The sequence below is a fragment of the Penaeus chinensis genome, chromosome 22, assembly GCF_019202785.1.
Source record: "Penaeus chinensis breed Huanghai No. 1 chromosome 22, ASM1920278v2, whole genome shotgun sequence".
Taxonomy (NCBI): Eukaryota; Metazoa; Arthropoda; class Malacostraca; order Decapoda; family Penaeidae; genus Penaeus; species Penaeus chinensis.
In genome coordinates this window covers 27,563,666-27,571,165 of record NC_061840.1, presented here as the reverse complement: position 1 = coordinate 27,571,165, position 7,500 = coordinate 27,563,666, and the positions used below count along the sequence as shown (strand labels likewise).

At 45.3% G+C, this 7,500-nt stretch overlaps 1 protein-coding gene across 4 annotated transcripts in view; it reads left to right on the top strand.

Annotated features, from left to right (window-relative positions):
- LOC125037083 (1-phosphatidylinositol 4,5-bisphosphate phosphodiesterase eta-2-like) overlaps positions 1-7,500 on the top strand; it is a 68,871-nt gene that overhangs the window by 3,717 nt on the left and 57,654 nt on the right. For 2 of the 4 annotated variants that reach the window (XM_047630077.1, XM_047630075.1), the window contains exon 1: positions 7,126-7,264. The exons of 1 other annotated variant lie outside the window; for it this stretch is intronic. The gene's annotated coding sequence lies outside the window, so the exon portion shown is untranslated. Of the gene's footprint in view, positions 1-4,722; positions 4,800-7,125; positions 7,265-7,500 lie in introns of those variants that run through there. One more of the 4 variants, XM_047630076.1, reaches the window with a different exon arrangement.

Below are 7,500 nucleotides of genomic sequence, written 5' to 3'. Positions count from 1 at the left end.
GGCAGTCCCGAGTCAATACCAGTGACCCGACGGACCAGGGACACGGCCGCCGGACCGGGATTTCTAGGTCGGTCGCGAAGCCTGGCCGGACCCCGGCGGCCTGTGAGGGACACGTTTGGAGTTCGCGTTGCAGTCAGGCCAATATTTATGCATGTGTACTGTATGATATATACATGCGTAAGTATGTGTGTTTATATATATTTATATTTATGTATGTATATGTATATTATATATATATTACATATACATACATGCATACATACAAACACATATATGTATATGTATGTGTTTATATGTGTGTGGGTGTCTATATATATATATATATATATATATATATATATATATATATGAGGAAGAGGAAACCAACGCGGCTGAGAACTTCATTTTGCAATTGCAAACGTTTCGGAGAATGCATACTCCATCATCAGTGATATAATGAGCAATAACAGGAAAAAATAAAATCCAGTACATTCAAAAAACAAAATAAAATAATACAAAATCAGAAAACACGAAAAATCACAGACAAAAAAGGCCGTGAGGCAAGAAACAGGTACTAACCAAGTAATGGGTGGTTGGCAGGTTGCACGGTAAACAGGGTGGTTGCAGTGGAAGTGTTGTTTAACTGAGGTTTCATAGTTAGGATGTGAAGTTATTCTGCTAAGGTCAGGTCAAATCAGTAAAGGTGAGAGGTCAAGATTTTGAAATCAGTATTGTTAAAAGGGTGATCGTAGAGGTGAGAGTAATCTCTAATTGCTGAGAAGGATGGTTTGCTCAGCTGTAGGCCTTTCCTGATTGACTTGACTTTGTGTTCGAGAATGCGGTGGCGGAGCCAACGTGAGGTTGATCCCACGTACCTTGCCTGACAGCTAGGACAAGTAAACAGGTAAACCACATACGAACTTAGTTCAGAATCACACTTTTCTTTCTTCTTTAAAAAAAATCCGAATAGTGTTAGAATTGTAAAAAAACAAACAAAAAATAAAAAAAAAAAAAAAAAAACGAAAATAGATCTGAGGATAGCATGGTCCATATATGGAAGTTTTATATATTTAATATCTCTGTTGACTTTGGTCAATACAGGTTTTGGTTAGAATTCTGACACAGAAAATTGCGTAGTGCTTTGTAAAATAGGTAAGATTGATACCCATTTGTAGTGAAATATCCCTTTAAGAATAAAGTTTCTTCATGAAAACTAGCCTGTTTACCATGCAGCCTGCCAGCCACCCACTACTTGGTTGGTACCCCTTTCTTCCTTCACTGCCCCTTTTGTCTGTGGTTAAACGATGTTATGTACTGGATTTTATTTTTTCCTGTTGTTGTTTATGTTATAGCACTGATGATGGAGATTGCATTCTCCGAAACGTTTGTAATTGCAAAATGAAGTTCTCAGCCGCGTTGATTTTCCTCTTCCTCATAAGAATTCGTTTCCCATATAATGATTATCTGATGTCGAAATATTAAATGTGTATGTGTGTATGTATATATGTATACATTTATAAATATGTATATATACATATATATGTATGGTGTTTGTGTGTGTGTGTGTGTGTGTGTGTGTGTGTGTGTGTGTGTTTCCATGCATAGATCCATGTCTGGGAGAGATACAGAGATTGTGAACATTGCTTTATATATGCATTGTGTGTGTCTCTGTGTCTGTTCCTTAGCATGTCATATGAGCTTCCTTTGTGAAGTGAATATTCTCCTCTGTTGCCCTCTGTAGCTGGCTCATGCTCATTGTTCCGTGATAAGTTCGAATGTCTTCGATTTCACGGCATTTCCCGTCTTTACGAACACCGCTGTTCAATCAAGCGCACACACGCACACACGCAAGCACGCACTCACTAACGCATACATGTACGCACGCACAAGCACGTACACGCACGTACACACGCACGTGTACAAACACACACACACACTTTTTACTTGCAATCCTTCACTCTCTCTTCTTCCCCGCTCGGTTTTCTTCTTATCATTATTTTCCTCCTCGGTCACTTTACTTCCATTTTTTTTACTGTCTCATCTTTCCCCCTCTTTTTTCTTTATCCTTATTTTCCTCCTCTGGCACTTTTTACTTACATTTTTCCACTGTCTATCCTCCCCCTCCCCTTTTTTAAATCTTCTGTCCCTTCCTTTCCTCCTTCTCCCTCTCGACACCAATGCCTGTCTTGTTTACTTGGCAAAGTCGCTCGGCGCCCGGCAGACCCGGATATGCCGGTTCAGGGTGTTTTGGTTAGTTTGTTTGGGGGTGGGGGGTTTGGGGGAGGGTCGGGTGGAGGGTGATGTGGGGGGGGGGGGGGGGTTGGGTGGGGGGGGGAACAGGGGTTGGGGGGGGGGGGGGCAGGGGGGGCAGGGAGAGAGGGGGGGGGGGGGGGGGGGGGGAGAGGAGAGAGAGCGAGGAGAGAGGAGGAGGGAGAGGAGAGAGAAGGAGAGAGAGAGAGGAGAGAGGGAGAAGAGAGAGAGAGAGAGAGAGAGGAAAAGCGAGAGAAGAGAGAGAGTGAGGGAGAGAAAGAGAAAGAGAAAAAGAGAGAGAGAGAGAAAGGAAAGAGAGGGGAGCGAGAGAGAGAGAGAGAGAGAGAGAGAAGAGAGAAGAGAGAGAGAGAGAAGGAGAGAGGGGAGAGAGGAGAGAGGAGAAAAGAGAAGAGAGAGAAAAAGAAAGCGAAAGAGAGAGAGAGAAGGAGAGCGAGAGAGCGAAGAGAGAGAGAGAGGAGGAGAAGAGAGAGAGGGGAGAGAGAGAAAAGAGGAGAGAGAGAGAGGGAGGAGGAGAGAGAAGAGAGGGAGGGAGAGAGAGAGAAAGGGAAAAGAAGGCGAGAGAGAAAGAGAGAAAGAGAGAAAAGAAGCGGAGAGAGAGAGAGGAGAGAGAGAGCGAGAGAGAGAGGAGAGAGAGAGAGAGGGAGGAAAAGAGGGGGAAGGGGAGGAGAGAGGAGAGAGAGAGGGGAGCGAGAGAGAGAGAGGAAAAGAGAGAGGAGGAGAGAGAGCGAGAGAGAGCGAGAGAGCAGAGAGGGAGAGAGAGAGGAGAGAGAGAGAGGAAAAGGAGAGCGAGAGAGAGAGAGAAACGAGAGAGTGAGAGAGGAAAGAAAGAGAAAAAGAGGGAGAGAGAGGAAAGAGAAAAGAAAAAAAAGAGAAAGGGAGGGAAAGGGAGAGGAGAGAAGGGGGGAAGAGAGAGGGAGGAGAGGAGGGGGGAAGTGGGGGGAGAGGGAAGGAAAGGAGCGGGAGGGGAGAGGGAGGGGGAGAGCGAGAGCTCCTCTCTCTCTCTCTCCTCTCTATCTCTCTCTCTCCCTCTCTCTCTCTCTCTCTCTCTCTCTCCTCTCTCTCTCTCCCTCTCCCTCTCCCTCTCCCTCTCTCTCTCTCTCTCTCTTCCTCTCTCTCTCTCTCTCTCCTCTCCTCTCCCTCTCTCTCTCTCTCTCTCTCCTCTCTCTCTCTCTCTCTCTCTCTCTCTCTCTCTCTCTCTCTCTCTCTCTCTCTCTCTCTCTCTCTCTCTCTCTCTCTCTCTCTCTCTCTCTCTCTCTCTCTCTCTCTCTCCTCTCTCTCTCTCTCTCCTTCCCTCGCGCCTCTCTCTCTCTCTCCCTCTCCCTCTCCCCTCTCTCTCTCTCTCTCTCTCTCTCTCTCTCTCTCTCTCTCTCTCTCTCTCTCTCTCTCTCCCTCTCCCTCTCCCTCTCTCCCTCTCCCTCTCCCTTCTCTCTCTCTCTCTCTCTTTCTTTCTCTCTCTCTCCCTCTTTCTTTCTCTCTCTCCCTCTCTCTCCCTCTCTCTCTCTCCCTCTCCCTCTCTCTCTCTCTCTCTCTCTCTCTCTCTCTCTCTCTCTCTCTCTCTCTCTCTCTCTCTCTCTCTCTCTCTCTCTCTCTCTCTCTCTCTCTCTATCTCTCTCCCAAAAATCAATATCGTTAAATCATGTTAAAAGTGTATCTCACGAAAGGTCAGTAACGCATACATTTTTCGGGTGAACGTTTATTTCTTTCATGGTGATAAGTTACTCATAACCTAAATATGTCGTTGCCTCCCTTTATCTACATAAGGGTTTGTATTTTGTGGAAAACAAAATCATGTAAAAGTCATGTAAAAGACTAACAAATGACCAAATGCTTTATTTCTCTAGCTAAAGCCAATGTTCGTATGACATAAAACTCGCATTACACAAAAATAGTCACAGTTGTCTTTTTCTTTACTGGCCACGTATTCGCCTACCGGCCTTGGAGCTTTCTGAAAGTTCTCGTAGCCCTTGCATGACGTGTCTGAATCCTCCTTTTGTAGCTGTGCCTGCTGTTCGTCATGCATGCTATTCTGCAATCTGTTATTCGGATCTTGTGCAGATGAGGCCGCTGGAGAGTTTGCTGTACCGGTCAAAGTTGCATTAAATGTAGGAAAACAATGTATTTAGTCTGATTTGTAGTGGAACAAATGTGTGTGTGTGTGTGTGTGTGTGTAAGGGACGATGGGCCGATGGGCGTGTTTGAGAATGACCATAGGGGTCCCCATCCATACCATAAACCCTCATTCGCATGCGCGCACGACACTAAGACGTGCGTAGTCATCTCTGCTGTTAGCGTGGAAGGGCGCTGGCGGCTAGGGTGCTGGCCAGTGAATGAACGCGCAATCAATAACAACGTTTGTGAGCGCCCGCGTCTCCTCGTTGAACAGTGCTTAAACGCAGTGTTGCATAACGTTTCGGATTCGACCTTGGCTGCCCGTGTGTTGTTTCGGTATGTTGGAGAGGCAGTCAGTGTTACCGTAACTGTGAGGACCTTTGGACGCTGCTAGATTCGATGTTGACATACGAGAGCAAAATATGTGGAATTCGTATTAGGTGCAGTGTGCTATCATAAAGTTAGAAGGAAAACGTTTGGTACAGTGATCAGTAACGTATGTGTATACTAGCCTAACATCGTATATTGAAAAATATTGTGCCAGAAAATGTATAAGTAGTAAGTACAAGTGTTGGCAACACAACTAAAGCTGCATTTTCCTAACGAAATACTTATACTCTAATGAGCGTTAGTGAAATCGGCCGTGCGTCAACACATACGGAGATAGAGAGAGAGAGGGAGATAGAGAGAGAGAGAGAGAGAGAGAGAGAGAGAGAGAGAGAGAGAGAGAGAGAGAGAGAGAGAGAGAGAGAGAGAGAGAGAGAGAGAGCGAGATCGTGACCTTGAGGATTGTATGGCGAGAGAGGGAGGGGACCGCCCGGAGGTGGCTAGAGGAAGCTAATCCCCGGGGTGTGGGGGAGGAGGGCCAGGGAGGAAGAGACCTAGAGAGGATGGTTAAGGCTAGTTTAGGAGAGCGAGCGGCTGAGTGGTGGAATGTAGGGCTTCTCTTGTTGGTAATTTAAATAACTGTGAGTCTTACAAGGAGGCGGGAGAATGAGAGATAAACAGAGTGTGTTAGTTTTACCAAGGGAACTGTAGCGCACGTGTTGAGAGCGAGTTTGGTAAAATCTGAAAGAGGAATAGGGGGGAATGTATAATGTAAATGATAAAGAGACAGTGGAACTATTATGGTAGAGTGATAATAAGAGGAGAAGGGAAGATAAGGGAGAGGAGAGACGGGAGTTGAAAGGGAGGAATAGAAGAAAAACAGATAGACAGTATCAAGGAATGAGGATGAGTAAAAAACAACATGGAATGAAAGATGAGAGGCAAGAGGAAGCGAGGAAACGAAAGAAAGAGAGTGGCTAGAGAAAGACAAAAAAGAGAGGAAGAGAATGGACAGAGTAAGATAAAAACGAGAGGAAGAGAGTGAATAGAGAAAGATGAAAAAAAGAAAGAGAGTGGATAGAGAAACACGAAAACGAAACGAAGAGCGTGGATAGAGAAAAAAAAAAGAGAGAGAGAAAGAGAGTGTGTAAAGAAAGACGAAAAAGAGAGGAATAGAGTGGATAGAGAAACATGAAAAAGGATAGGAAGAAAAAAGGAAGATACACGAACAGGTTCTTACTAGTTAACCAAACGAGTCTTGGGTGCTGTGTATATCCAGTTCTCTGGTGTTGGAAGTCAGCAACAAGCAGGCCATTGAGAAACTGTTTTTCAACGAAATACAACACTAGTGAACTATGTCGGACGGGCTGAGCAATGCCCCTTGATTTGTTTGTGTTTGTTGTGATGTACAGTATATGCCAACACGAGGATGCCTATGTTCAAGTGTGTATTTGAGTGTTTATTTGTCTGATTGCGTATGTGTCGCGTGTGTATTTGAGTGTGTTAGTCTGAGTATGTGAACGTATGCCTATGTTTGCGTGTGTATTTGAGTGTGTTTGTCTGAGTATGTGGACGTATGCCTGTGTTTGCGTGTGTATTTGAGTGTGTTCAGTTGTCTAACTGCATGGACGTATGCGTGTGTGTATTTGAGTGTATTTGTCTGATTGCGTGGACGTGTTGTGAATGTATATTTCCCTATGTTATCGTGACAGTAAGTGAAATAGTGACAGTGCGAGAGAGCCATAATCAACAAGGAAAGTTATGGCGTGGTTGTGTGCCAGAGGAATCGAACGGGTTTTTTCCCCTGATGTTAGGAAACAATGGATATACACTTTTTTTTCCCCAGTAGATAAAAACGTTGATTAACACAAAAGGACGAAACGAAGGAAGTGTTGTGGAAATTCACGTATTTGTTACGGTGGATGAGTAAGACAATACCTTCTAATTGATGTCATTCAAAGCCACGATCGAGTGTGACGTCATCGGGTTTCAAATTAACTCGAGGAGCTGCATATCCTCGAGACAATATGATCAACATGCTTTAGGCGGTTCGGTACGTGCTTCGAGCATTTTTTAAGTGTGTGAAAGACGAGCATGAGACTAGACTTTGTAAATGGGTGATATGAGATAAGCGAGAAATAAGTATGTGATCACAATGTAGTAAGAAAACTGCAGGAGGGCACGGAAGATAAAAGAGTGAGTGGTCACGTTTCTGCCATTTGTATGTAAACTATTCGCGGCACTTTATTCGCGACTGTAATCAAGCCATCAGGCGTTATAACCTTAAAGAATGGCGTCTCATGGCGTGACCCCGGCGCTAGTTAACAGCCACGCGACGCCCCATCCGTGTCGAGAGCAAGAGGCATCAGACCCCATCAGACCCCATCATTTCGGCAGTCGCGGAGAGTGGGAAGTGTTGTTATAGTGGTGGCGATGGCAAGATGCGGGCGTGGGGTTGGCACTGGCACCGCTACATTTGGCCCCGTGCGTCTATAGCGTCCAGAGTGCCAGTGGCGGAGTGACTTCCTCGACTCCCACACGCTGACGAAGCTCCTTCTCTGTAGGGGGAGTGGTCGAGGTGCTTCCTCTCGTTTCATTCATATCGAAATTACCGGATGTTTTCAGTGCAGTTTTTTTTTCCAAGTAACGTATGTGAATGGTAGAAAACTTGTGAGGGATAGTGTGGGTGCTATATATAGATATATTCGGTGTGTAAAAGTTCCACGGGGAATTCACTCACGACACTAAGTGTGGTGATTGTTTGCGGAAGCTGAAGCTGGCGATGAGCGGCTGTTGAAGTCTGAGCGAGAGAGC